The sequence below is a fragment of the Cornus florida genome, unplaced genomic scaffold (genome assembly GCF_030987335.1).
Source record: "Cornus florida cultivar Cherokee Brave unplaced genomic scaffold, ASM3098733v1 CherokeeBrave_3.0.0_Hap2_Chr03, whole genome shotgun sequence".
Classification (NCBI taxonomy): domain Eukaryota; kingdom Viridiplantae; phylum Streptophyta; class Magnoliopsida; order Cornales; family Cornaceae; genus Cornus; species Cornus florida.
This window is the reverse complement of record NW_026775573.1, coordinates 36,316,389-36,331,054: the sequence shown is the minus strand read 5'-3', so window position 1 is coordinate 36,331,054 and position 14,666 is coordinate 36,316,389. Positions and strand designations below refer to the sequence as shown.

The 14,666-nt window shown below is 37.4% G+C and overlaps 1 long non-coding RNA gene across 1 annotated transcript; it reads left to right on the top strand.

Moving 5' to 3' along the window:
• Positions 1-901: 901 nt before the first annotated feature.
• LOC132300273 (uncharacterized) lies at positions 902-4,765 on the top strand. The gene is made up of 4 exons (XR_009480368.1): positions 902-1,187; positions 1,261-1,377; positions 4,114-4,245; positions 4,468-4,765. It is a non-coding gene; the product is annotated as an uncharacterized LOC132300273 (long non-coding RNA).
• The last annotated feature ends 9,901 nt before the right edge of the window (positions 4,766-14,666 follow it).

Genomic DNA, 14,666 nt, shown 5'->3' with positions numbered 1-14,666 from the left:
TGAAGAGAGTGAACCGGTGCAACCAAAAGTTGACACCTATCCGGTTTCACATCTTATTCCTCCTTCATTGCATGTGAAAGATTCTTCTGTTGAGAATGATTTAAAAAATTCTTAGATAAATCGTGAGCCCACGTGTAAGCAATTTACTTTCCTTGCATATTGTTTAAAGTATGGGAGTATGGGATAAATATTTGTGGAGGTTTGTTGATTGATTTGTTGCGGAGCTGAAGTGATTGTTATTTGCTACATGTTTGTTTCTAGTTGTTGTTTTATTTGTGCATGCATGGTCAGAGATCATTGAATCCAACTCATGTCCCACTTGATTTTCATCTTGAATCAATTGTTTGTAATCCTACAGTAGAAGAAAAGGGTTATTAGTGATAGACCTTTAGGGACAGTACAAAAAACTGTACCTAAAGATCCTATTTTTAGGGTCCCTAAAAGACCAAAATAAAAGATTCCTCCAATCTGGTGGCGGCGGCAAAACTTAGCACCATTTTTAGTGAAATTATAATTTTTTTAATAAAAAAATTATCGAAATAACTTTTGGGATGGTAAAGTTACCGTCGCCAAAAGGCTATTTAAGTGAAATTATAATTTTTTTTAATAAAAAATTATCAAAATAGGGTTCTGGGACGGTAATGTTACTGTCCCTAAAGATACTATTTTTGGGCACGGTCTTTAGTTACCGTCTCCGAAGGCCCAAATAATTTTCCCTGCCTTTTGTGGTGCTAGCAGGAAACTTAGCGCCACATAAATGAATTTTTTTAATACAAAAAATAATTAAAAATTAGTCTTTAGGGACGGTAGGAGCACTGTGACTAATGTGACCTTCAAAAACGACGTAGTTTTTATCCTTAGGTATATATATCATTGCCCACGCAGAACCCTCTACATAACTCTTCTCTCTCTATCTCTCTTCCAAGCCCTAGGTTCCTTTACACAACTCTGCTCTCTCTCTCTCTCGCGTCTAAGCCCTAGATTTCTTTCTCCGCTCTCTCTCTTGTCGAAGCCCTATCTTTCTCTCTTCGCTCTTCACGACCTCTCACACACAGGAGTTCTTCACATCTGGCTCTCACGACTGCCATGGTTGAGGACAGCGAGGAATAGCTTGGTTCTAATCTATATCAACAGATGATGTTAATAAGGCTTCCCGACTTCTAGATACTGAGATTCAAGTGCTCAAGGTAAATCATATTCTGTGGATTTCATCTATTTTTTCAAAGTTTATTTAAATTTGACAATCTCTGTGGTTTGAAGGAAGAGTTGCAAAGATCAAATCTTGAGTTGGATTCCTTCAAGGAAAAGATAAAGGAGAATCAAGAGAAAATAAAACTCAACAAGTAGCTTCCATATCTGGTCGGCAACACAGTGGAGGTAATAAAAAAAATTTTAAAAAAAAATTCACCAAAAAAAAGCTGGAAAATAAATTAGGGCTTTTACACTCTGTTTTGTTATCAAAAATAATTGTTTTTTATTTATTTATTTTTTTTTCTATGAACGAAGATTATGTTAGGAGATTTTTTGATTTCGCAATTATCAAGTAATTAAGAATTTGAAATTGGTAGGGGATATATTATATGTATTTATATTTCATTTGAAAATAATCTGTGATTGCAATCTCATATTCTATGCTAATGGAGTAACTTCTTCCCCAAACCCCTTTTCCTTTAAGTCATCAAAACATGTAGGGACTTGACTTTTAAATGCGTTTTGCAACTTATGGAAACAATTTATAACTCGTATAATAGATCTGACAGGTTTTGAGCCAAACTTCAAAGTATCAAAATATCACAAAACATACTTCCTTTTATTCTTTTATTGGGATTACCTAGAGTCTAGAAACATTGTAAGCTAATTATGATGACTAATCAAAAGAACTGAGATGAATGAAATATATATATATATATATATATATATATATATATATATTTGGGAAAAGTATTTTGCTTGCCGAAATAGTTAGATGCCTAAATAATCTTTCAGTTTTCTAACTTGATATTACAAAAGAATGATGTCCTGAACCTTCACTAGATTTGTTTTATAATTTGGATTTGAAATAAGTTTGTAAAGTTTTGTGAACATGTTTCACCTCACCTCAAATCAAGAATAGTCAAATTAGATAGTGATAGGTGATTTTTTTTGCTTTTTAATGTTTCTGGAAGATGGGTTTGAGTATTTAACAACACACCCAAAAAAAAAAAAAAAAAAAAAAAAAAAAAAAAAAAAAAAAAAAAGGCATTACAAAGTGCCCCTCCTTCCCCCATTGTTATATTAACTAGGGTAAAATGCAAGAAACCCCCCTGAACTATGGGGGTTTTGCAACTAACCCCCCTGGACTACAAAAAAACCCCTTGACTTTGATTTTGTTGCATATTACCCCATCAGGTCACCGGAAAAAGGTAAATGACATTTTTGCCTTTACTATGAAACTACACCGTTTGAAGCATTGTCATATTAATTTGCTGACGTGGCAAAAAAATTCTCAACAGCCAATGGGATATTGACAGCACACCAAAGAGATAATATATACTCCATCACACCAACAACCACCTATACTACAAGATTTTTATTGTTCTTGCGGCTATAATTTTGGGGTCTTATGATTCGGTTGCCGATGCCAGAGAGCTTGCATGGGAGAGATGAATGTTTTAGGTTGATTAAACAACAAAACAAACCTATTTATTCATGCATATAGTCAATCCGATGCACCAATTAAGATCAAATCAATCCAAAACAGACCAAAGAAGCAAAATCGGAGACAAATCCAAGAACAGAGCTACCGTCATGAACAATTCTGTGAAGAAATTAATCATAAAAACATGGCGCATGAACGCACGTTGGGGAGAGTAGGGTATTGATTAGTCAGCTTTTTCTTACCGTGTTATCGCGTGTGAGCATAGCTGGTGAAGACTGTTCGGCGGTGAGATTGCGTGCGAATCTGGCGAGAAGATCGGGTGAAGGTGATGATAGGTGGTGAAATTTCAACGTAACCACCTTCAGTTGGAATTCTCATTCGCCGGTGGCTACTGAAACTGCGGAAGCGAATTCCTAAAGAGAGAACATGAGTCGCCATCAGTCATGGATTTGCGGAGTTCGCTGTGAGCTTTGGCAGAGAAGAGACCAGAAAAGGCGGACGCATTGTGTCTAGAGTCTAGACCAGAGACTTGTCGGCGTCGGTGGCGAGATAAGGTCGGCGTTGTCCTTGGTGGCGGTGAAGAAATTGGATGTAACCTGGACCTCCGAGGCGGGAATTTATGCATACTTTTCTGGCAATAGTTTAAGAGATCGGCGGGTCGTGAACTGAGAAGATACCCCGGAGAGAGAGGAACAGGTCGCCAGCGACGGGGCTAACTGGTGCGGCGACGGCAAGGCAGAGGGTCGCACGGACGGATCCAATAATCCAATTTATGGTACTGGGTTCCTTTTGGGCTTTTACCAATTGCATGTGTTATGGAATATTTTGTCTCCTTTTTTATCATTTTGAAAATTTATGGGATGCTTGAAATACTTCCGCATCATGACGTCCATGTTCAGTGGCAGTTCTTGCTTCTCGCCATTCCGTCCTCTGTATAGTCACCGGACCATTCCGTCCTCTGTGTTACAGTTTGACATGCGGTGAATCGATGATCTTGTCTTACTAGATTTTAATGAACTCATCCTTGCCGTAAAACTATATGATCCCCAAAATTAGGAAATTGAGAACGCTTTAAGACCTTCGCGTGTTACAGGGACGATTCAGAGAATCAGAGTTGTGGATTTAGAGAAATTTTGATAAAGTCTTGTTTGGTCGGTGTTCTAAAATTAAGGGTATTATTGTCCTTTCATGCTTCTATGGGCAGTATGGTCATTTAAATTTAAGAAACCAATTTCAACGGTCATATATAACTGGACGTTGAACGGATGGAGTGATCTGCAACAATTTTGCATAGTTCAGGGGGTTTCTTGCATTTTTGAAAGTTCAGGTGGTTAGTTACAGATTTCCTCATAGTCCAGGGGGGTTTCTTGCGTTTTACCCTATTAACTATAACAACCTTTTATTTGAAGTTTTTAAGAAAATTACATTTCTATATTCTTAGAAATGTTGATTAGCATATCTCTTCCACGTTATAGGAAATGGTTGCAAGGAACAGAGGATATGGTTTAAAGATCAAATGGGGTCCAACACCGTGGCATCCGTGGTAATAAGACTTCTTGTATTGGAGGGAAGGATTATAATACATTAGATGACTCAACAAAAAGATGGTTAGTTTATATAAACTTGTTTTCATTGTATTAGAAATTTAGTTTAAATGCGTTGTTTTTTTCCCTCAAGAGTTCTTTTTTCTCATAAGCTTTGTGATTTCTCTAATAATTGGTATTTGAAAGTGGCTCTAACCATTTAAGAATCTCTCTCTATGGATAATAATGATTAACCGTGAGTGTTATGCAGGCTTATTCTAATACATTCAATATTTTTTGTTTTAGTTTGGAAATGTTATGTGATCCCGATGGCGAGATTCCTGAGGAATTACGGAATTTAGAACCTCATCATATTGAACATGTCTGTAATGAGATAATGGAGCGGGATCCCAATGTTCGCTGGGATGATATTGGTAACATAAGATGATGTAGACTTTTCCCATTTTCATATTCTCGTAGTAAGTTTATGTATTTGGATATTTTGTTTTAATCATATTTTTTTGCCTGTCCATTCTCTAGCTGGTTTGGAACATGCTAAAAAAAGTGTGACTGAGATGGTTATATAGCCTTTATTATGTCCTGACATTTTTAAAGGTTGCCGTTCTCCGGGAAGAGGTCTTCTTCTGTTTGGTCCCCAGTAAGTATATGTTGCCCCTACAAATGAAAGATAAAAAGCATTACCATTTTATTCTTCGATTCATTCATTTTTTTCTCATGTCTTAGGGAATGTTTCTTCTCATTATGGTCCACCTCTTGTACTAGAAATATAAGTCTAATATTGTATATGGAAATGTAGACAAAGTTTGCCTGTTGTACTTGCATCTTGGTAGCTCATTATATGAAAAAAACTTAAATTTTACACAAGTAAGCCTAATATATTCAAGTAATTAAATGTTAATCGGTGATTATAGATCAGTGAGAGTGAAAAGCTAATGAGAGCACTTTTTAGAGTTGCCTGTTGTCGTCATCCAGCTGTCACATTCGTTGATGAAGTAGATTTATTTTTGTCTAAGGTATGTTAGATTCTGACCTTCGAACTAACAACAAGACATGAAGTTATGAGGCATGGGCTAGCCCCTACCTATGTTGTACTGAGATCTATATTTATAAGCACATAAGTCGCATTGACTTGTTGCTATTTGCTACAAAAAATTCACCTGTTTTTGATTCTATGTATAAATATTCAATGATCACACAAAAAGTTCGATCACAGCATATGTTGATCTAGTCACCAACTTCGAGGTTAAATTTACTATGTGCAGTTTATATTGACATTACAATATACATATGGAGGACCATTTGTGTGGTCTATTAGACTACATATGGTTTTCTTTAAGACTATTGTTCACTTTGTCACCAACTGCTGGTGCATTTATTGGCCTTTTCTCCATGGATATTGTGTGCGCTAATTAAAATAATATTGTGTGTGCTAATTAAAATATTAGCTGAGACTAAGAGTAATAGAGGATGCTGTACAAAATAGTGTGCCAAAAAAGATAGGAATAGAGAGGGGCTTTTAATATTCCTATGCATTTTATAGAGTTGTAGGGTCTTTCAATAATATTAAAATGCAAGGGCTAAAATAATGACTATAAAACAGATATTAATTTTGTAATAGAATATACAAAGTTTTTCCAATTATAAATTTTGATTCAAAATCAAATTGTACCAAAAAGTGAGTATATATATATATATATATATATATATATATATATAAGTATATTGAATTACATGCACACACAATGTGTAATATCTATAAATTTTTTTTGTTAACCCCTCTTTTTTTCTTGCTGTCATAAGTTCTTCTTGTGGATATAATAAAAGTCCTAATTTGTTGACTATAAAATCCCAAGAAAGATATTTTGTGAGAAGAACAAAAAATAAAATAAAAGAGCGATGGGTAGGCTGAAGATTTTACTCTTCTTAAATATTCTAAGTGGTAGGAGGGCCAGATTTGATATGAACCTAACCTTTGGCATTATATTTAGAAAGTGGTTGCTCTCGAGATTTGATCTTGCATTCTCCTTCCCCCACTACCACAAAATATGGCTCTCAAAATGCAATAAGTGAAACATTTACAGTTCTTGACATTAATTCTTTCACATTACTTAACATTGATGCCATCAACATTGCATGTAAGGTTGTAAGGATCCAAATTAACTCTTTCTAAATAAGGTCATTCAATCCAATGGTGGGAATCTTAGGTCGTCAACCCCGAACCCTACGGTTTGTGTTACCACCAAAAGATAGTGGTGTAGAGTTATGATGAATGTGGCCAAGTTTTACATTTAGAAATTGCCACTACTACCTTTCACTAAAAATATAGCTAGGGCAAGTAGGGATCGTCCCAAGGGATTGGTGGGTCGTACAAAGTTGAGGATTCAAGATTAGGGTTAGTAGGTCGAGTGATCAAAATAGTGGTTGGTTGGTTGGATTATACTAGATGCAAATTAAACTAAAGTAAACAATAATGCAACAAAGAGAATAAAAGAGAGATGGAGAGATCTTGGGGTTTAGAGATTACCACTAAGCATACTTTTCTACACCTTTAATGAATGATTAATGATGGGAAGATATGTGTTGCAATATTTGTGTGTGTGTGTTTGGTTGTTTCAATTAGCAAGGATGACCAATTAAGCTTATATTGTCTAAGCAACATAGTGAAAAACACAATATATCAAACTAAGCCATTAATCCTTTCATTAAGCCACAATCCAAGCACATCACAAGGTTAGAGACATATGCTACTTGCATTCAAAAGCATGGAATAATAAACAACAAGCATGGATTGTCCTCCCATTTAACAACTACACTACAATTACACTACATCTAAGCTAATGACATGAAATTAAACTAATTAAACTAAGGGAGAGGCACAATCCATCAAGAAATGAGTATGAACCATCAAATAAACCACAAGAGCATTCCATTAAGCACTATGTTTTGACAATCTCTAAATCTATAGCATTAATACACATAGACATGTATCAACAACACAAGAAATAGAGACAAGCACATGAACATCTATTCTAACATACATAGACATATGGATAGAATGAAATGATTAATTGGAAGCATTAAGCCACATAAATCATTGAATAAACAAGATCTATATATATAGAAGTGTCAAAACATGTATCACAATACAAATCTCCTTAAAAAATACATAAATTAAGATATAGAAAGCATGCTTAGGGCTAACTCTAGCCACTCATGGATGATGTCTTCCAACCCTCAAGGGCAAACTCTATAGAAGAAATCTGCTCCTTGGTTGATGAAGAGCCTCTAATGGTGTCTCTAGCCTCCTCCTCTCCTTTGCTTCCTCACTAATAATTCTCTAAAAAATCTCTCCCTATGGTTGTGTGTGAATCCCCTCTCAAAAGTTGCTCAAATCCCCTTTTTAGTAGGTTAGGTGACACCCAAGAATGATCCGGCACGTACTCTAATATTCTCCCAATGATTGGATAGAGGACAACTTTTTATAAGCTGACAATTTAACTTTTTCGCACTGAAGGAAGTTCGATCAATCAAACCTTGACCTTGGATCGATCGAACATGGTTGAGATCTATTGAACTGAAGCTAGATCGATCCTCTATGGCGGCACCTTTTTGGATAAAAATAAATCTGAGATATTTTGAAGATATTTTTGGAAAAAGGACAAAAGTGGTTGGTAGGGTGGTACAACTGGATAAGATCAATCATTTGGATAAGGACAAGATTGTTCGATCGATCAGAGAATGAAGTTGGATCGATCGAACTTTGAGATCTTTGAATTGGAACAAATATAACTCAGATCCATCTTGAAGTGCTGAGATCAATGAAGGTTGGATCGATCGAACTTTTCTTGAGATCGATCGAAGTTGTTGAAATTCCACCTTTTGCTTCCTTTTGCTCTACTTTGCTCATTTCTTTGATTTATCCCAGAATTGCTTCATTTCTGCTCTTATTTGGCTGAGTTAGCTTATTTTAGGGATAAGTACCTGAAAATGGAAATAACACGAAATCAATCTAAAGTGAGAAAATAAGATAGATAAAAGTTCTAGAATACCTAAGCTTAAGGGGTTTAAATGCGCACTTTTCAGCACTCATCACACCCCCAAACTTAAATATTGCTAGTCCCTAGCAATGAACTAAAAAGTAAAGGAATGAAATGAATAACTATACAACTATAACTAGAAAGCAATAAATGGATAACGCCACTTTCGTAGGGAACACGATTACACTTAGCGCATGCAACAAGCCTTTTAAACCCCTAGGTTATCCCTAGTGGACGAGTGAAGTCTCGTTGAGGGTTTCCAGAAATGATACCTACAAACATTAAGCTTATTCTCACAAAAAAAAGGCACCAATATTGCAAATAAGTATTGGGAGAAAACTACCTCAAGTATGCAATTTTTCAAACATTTCCAAGCAATCTCCCAAAATCTCAACATCAAGCAAGCAAGTATGGTCCTCCACACATCAAAAAAATGATCATGCAAATCAAAACAACACTAGAATTCTTTTTGAGTGGACCGGCATCAAATATATTGCTATCTTAGCCAACTAAAGAAATGATCACATCCTTACCCTCAAACTAGCACACAAATCTAGTACCGATCATCAAGACAAAAAGTAGACCTTTTATTAAAACTTTATTGTTTTAGGTGAAGTTATTTCTTTTCACTCGATTTTTTTTTTTTGTTAGGATCAAAGATGGAAGCAAAGTGCAATGTGTTAATCTATTAAGCTTTCTAGCGATTCATGAGGTCGAGCGTTAGGTCAATGACTCCCAAACCAAACTGCTTTAGGGCATTAGGCGTTAAAACACCCCTACGGACTTACAAGCTCAAATCAACTAGGCTACAAATCAAGACAACCTCTATCTAATCATTTCCCACTTCTCACCTTTTGGGAGAAGTCCTCACTTTTTATTGCTTTTGCAACTTTTATTTTATTTTTTAGTTTTTTATTTTTTTATAACAAGTTCAATTATTAACCTAGAGTTTGGGCCCTCCACCTTTCAGCGCGAGAAGTTCAGTGCTTGATGAGGCTAGAATTCCGGCTACTTAGTGAAAAGGGGTTGTTATTCACCTTTATCAAGAATAAAAGTTTTCAATGCACTGCTAGCCCAATTGGGATATAACCAATTCAATAATTAACAAAGCATGTACCCCACAAATGAATGCTAGTATGCTCCTGTGTTAGTGTAGAATCCTAGAGTGAATCTCAAAAAAATCAAAAAATCAGGATGATGTGGACCACAAATGCAAGCATGATATCAATCTTTCGAAAAATTTACCCCTAAATGGCATCCACAAGCATACAAGGAGTATTAGACTCTCAAGTCAAGCAATTTTTAAATTTTAAGCAATATAGTCCTCAAAAGATCAAAATCATAACTAGTTATGGACCAATCATAAAAAATCCCTCAAATACACAAGTCATGCTCAAAATTTTGAATTTAAAAACAAACACTGCAAAGCACCATTACCCCCAAACTTAAATGGCACAGTGTCCTCAATGTGCACAGAGAACAAAATGAAAGAGTATACCAGTGCAACTAAGGCAAAGAATGACCGGGACAAAAGTATCCAAAGTGGGTGGCATAGCCCCCCAAACTTAGGATTAACTGTGGTCCTGAAATTTTGGCACTTGGATAAAACTCATCAGATAACAAAAGGGATAATAACAGTGCACAGTGGACATGCAAGTGTAAATGGGAAGTCAAATAAAGTAGTGAAAGAGGGATAAGGACCCTCTCTTACTAAAGTCACTGGGATGCACCTGATGGAGTCAAACATATAGATATAAGAATATGAAAATAGGACATCCATAAAGAAAGCATATATAAACCAAAAATAAAGTACAGTACATCCAGGATCAAAGCCGACAGACACGGCTGCAAAAATAATATAACAGTATAAAAAATATGCAAGAGGAATAAGAAGAATGGAAAGATCAAGTGGAGGAAGTAGGACAGGCAGGTCGCGCTCCGCGGATGTCTCTGGATAGATCTCTAAATGCGGTCATGACATCTATGCAGAGGGAAGCAATGTCAGCTCTAATGGAGACAGTTTTTGCACGGATAGATACCACGACATCCTCCAAAGTCTGAAGTCGCTCTCCAAAGTCGGGTGTGTGAGCAAGAGTCTCAGGTGTGGCTGGATCGGGAAAATGATGATCCTAAGCCTGCTCCTCATCATGAACGGGTAACCCAACTGGAGAGTGCTGCTCTGGGTCCTCTACAGGCTGCTCCAAATCAATATCCATGTGTACGGTAGCCGGATTAACTGCGACGTCGTCCGCTGCTGGGTCTGCTGCTGCTGCCATCTCCTCGGCCTCTAGATCCTTAGCTGCCTCGGCAACGTCGTCCCACAGACTCTTGATAAGAGCATTGTAGCTCTTATCCCAATCCTTCTTCTTGAATGAACAGGCCCCAGACCCAGTCTTCTCTTGTGGCTGGAAGGGATAGCGCTGATCACGTAAAATCTGTGTGATAAGATGGCCGAATGGGAGATATTTAGCTTTTTTGGGCTTGTCCTTGCTGATGTGGTCGACATACAACTTCATCATGACGCTCCAGATGAGCGTAGGAATGGACAGCCAACACCCTGTGTAGAATGCATATAGTGCTGTTAGGTAGTCGCCGCGCCTCTGTGTCTTATGGCCGACTATGAAAATATTACGGAACAAGAGAGAGTCGAAAAACCACAGGTCATCTAGCAAATAAGTCCGGGTGGTGAAGGTCTCACCACCGGCATAGTGACCTGTGAGTAAAATGGCCATGTCTGCATATGTGGGCCTGTAAAGAGTGGGATGTGTCATGTAGCTCTGAAAGGCAGACATGTGGACAGTGGCAAGATCTGGATAATGTATCCACTGTAACAGAGATAGGATGGCCATCAATGGTGGTCCTCAGCTCCGCCGTGTTACGCGAGGCAGGCCGGAGGTTCTGGAAGAACATCCGTACTAGCCTCGGGTACACCGGGTATGTGACAGGGGTAAGAATGGCTGCAAGGCCCCTCTGTAATATATCATCATATGCTGATCCGGTAAGTACCGATCGGGAAAAGAAGTCTGTATCGAAGACCGACTCGTGCGCCACTGAAAGGCATGAGTATCTATGTAATGGTCGGTTTAGCTGCTGAGCTAGCTGAGCTGGCTATGGTGATAGAGATGGTATGTGCTCTCAGCCTCAGCGTGAGCCTATGAAGTAGATGCCTCAGCAGCAGAGTGCAATTTGCTGTCAGATAAAGGAGACTGAGGTGGAGTGGGCTCGGCTGGCTAATCTTCCTAAATGGGGTCCTAGTCATCCAAACTCTGCCTGCCCCTGCGGTGATAGTGTCTGCTAGCTACAGTCTTGACCCTAGCCATGGCTGTAAAAAGAAAAAGAAAACTTGCAAGGGAAGTCAATGCCGATATAAAAAATTAAAGTACAATCCATAGAATCATGTATGTCAAATAAGATAGACAAAACAGATAAAGAACAAGAATCTATACAAGTGACAAGGAATAAGTGACATGAAGTAAAGCATGCTAGACAGGATAAGTATGAAATGCATCCAATGTGGAAAACACATGCATTGGGCATGTATGAGATAGCATAAAACACAATATATGATGGATGAAGTGTGTGTTGCAAATCTACAAAGTTCGATCGATCACAAAAGTTGTGAGATCGATCTCACTTGGATTGATCTTAAAAATGAGAAATCGATAAAAGTTCGATCGATCACAAAAATGAGTGGGATCGATCTCACTCAGAATGATCGGAGAAAGATGTTCGATCGATCGAACTCTGTAAAAGAAAACAAAAAGTCACAGATCTGTGACGTGGATGGCACGGGGCTTACACGAACATGGTCGTGGGCCCGTCAACACAACAAAGCGTCAATCCTAGTCACTGGATTCGGCCCATAACTCCGAAAATCAAGTCAAATAAAAAATAATTCAAAAACATATATACATATATATACACAGAGGTTGAAGCTTCATCAATGGAGGTAGGCATCATGAAAACAACCTAGATCTAACAGTTAACACGTGTATTGATCAAATCAAAGCTTGAATCAAAGAGATGAGGTTTCGGATCTTACCGGAATCGAGAGAGAAGGTGAGATGAAGATGAGGTCTTAGATCCGAGAAGAGAGAGAGAGATTTGACGCTTGGGATACTCGCCGGAGATGGAGAAGAAGGGATGCAGCGGCGAAGTAGGAACGAGGGTCTGAGATCAATTCTTGTGGAATCGATCGAATGAACCTGAATCAGTTTTTAAAAACATTCCCTTGCCAGTTCGATAGATCGAACTGAATCCTCAGATCGATCGAACTGACATCGATCTCTCCTTTGAATTTTTTTTTAGAATTTTTAAAACTTTTGAAAAATTTAAGAATTAAAAATTGAAAATTGAAAATATTTTTGGGTTTTTGAAAAATAAAATAAAATAAAATAAAATCTTTTTGGATTTTAAAATTTGAAAGTCAAAACAAAGTCAAAGATAGTGAGATGAAGAATAGGGATCGATTTGAACAAAATGTTCGATCAATCTGACAGAGAGGTAAACATATGCAAGTTATTGGGTTCAAAAATTTTCTAAGTGTTGGGTACTGCAGATCGATCCAATGGTGAAGTTGAATCGATCGAAGAAGTTTAGATCGATCTATGGATGTTTTCGATCGATGAGATAGAGAGCTGAAATATGCAAGTTTGTGCAAGCTCAAAATTTGTCTAAGTGTTAGAACTGAAGATCGATCGAACTTAAAGTTTGGATTGATCTAAGGACTTCTGATCGATCTGAGAACAAATTCGATCGATGGGACAGAGAGGTGATTTGGATGTAGGTGGATGCACGTCAAAAAAATTTCTAAGTGTTGGATGCAGGTAGAAGTTCGATCGATCAAATACTCCTTAGAGATCGATCGAATTTTGCACAATGCTCAATTCCAACATGAAAACTCATACAATCTTAATCACAATTCCTAGCAATGCATATGAACTCAAAGCAAATATCTAGACTTCGCAAGAAATAAAATGTAAGATAGAAATAAGGGAGAAATAAGGTTTTGACACCCTATGAAATGCTTTTGCTAGTCTTTAACGTCTCTAGCAAGACTTATGGCTCTTTTAGCCCGGATCAAAAATCTTATAATGCATCCCCTCCTTGTTGGGGTGATAAGTGTGTTGAACTCCACCCAACAAATGGTTCTTTAAAGAACTTGTTGGATTAAGCTCAAAAGACGTTTTCGGTCCTTGGTCAATGCAATCTTTGGGCTTCCACGCCCTTTCAAAACAAGACTTTGAAACAATTTTCTTAGAATGCAAGGTTGAAGATGGATCTTTTGAAACTTTGGTTTCACTCAAAACTCAATTCCTTCACTTTTAAGGTTATGACATTTTTCTACAACATTAACCTTTTCATGCTTGTCAAATGAGTTGGGGGTTGGATTGAAAATATTTAACTTCACCTTCATGTGGCCAAACGAGATCTTCATTATCCCCGTCCTACAATTAATGTTGGCATTCGCGGTTGCCAAGAAAGGACGGCCAAGGATAACGTGAATTTGGCTTTTATGATTTGGGACCGATTCTATGTCAATGACAACAAAATCAACGGGAAAGAAGAATTTATCAATTTTAATCAAGACATCCTCAATGATACCCCTAGGCTTTTTGATGGATCGGTCGGCAAGTTGTAAAACCACCGACGTCGGTTTCAAGTCTCCTAAGCCTAATTTGACATACACCGAGTATGGAAGAAGATTAACACTTGCTCCTAGGTCAAGAAGAGCCCGATTAATGATATGATCTCCAATGATGCATGAAGTGGTAGGTGAACCGGGGTCCTTAAACTTCGGAAGAGTGTTATATCACAAAATTGAGCTCACTTGCACGGTTAAGACCACTTTCCTAGGTGCTTGGCTTTTATTCTTCCTCTTTTGGGTGCACAAGTCTTTCAAGAATTTGGCATAAGCCGGAATTTACTTGATCGCATCCAAAAACGGAAGATTAACTTTCACTTGCCTAAACACATCTATAATTTCATTTGTTTTGGCCTTTTGCTTATCAATTGAAGTGGATCTTTTTAAGGCATCCAGAAATGGAGCTTTTGGTTCAAAAACCTTTTCAGAATTTTTCTTTGAAGTCTCTTCAACACAAGAAGTTTTGAAATCATTTTGCACATTTTTCTTTTCAAAATCACTTTTCAACACATTCTCATTTGAAAAATAATGCATATGCAATGAAGGAGGAATATGATATGAAACGGGACGGGTGTCAACTTTTGGTTGCAGCGCTTCACTCTCTTCATTGGATATACCCACTTGGTTGTCCACAATCTTTCCGCTTCTCAAGGTAGTCACCGCATTTACATGCTCTATTGTGTGACGTTCGATGAGGAATGAGTCTCCATAACACATTGTTACTTTGGTGGAGCATTCAAAGGCATTTTTCCCTTCTCTCTTGCATTTAAAGTGCTAGTTATTTGCCCTACTTGGGTTTCTAG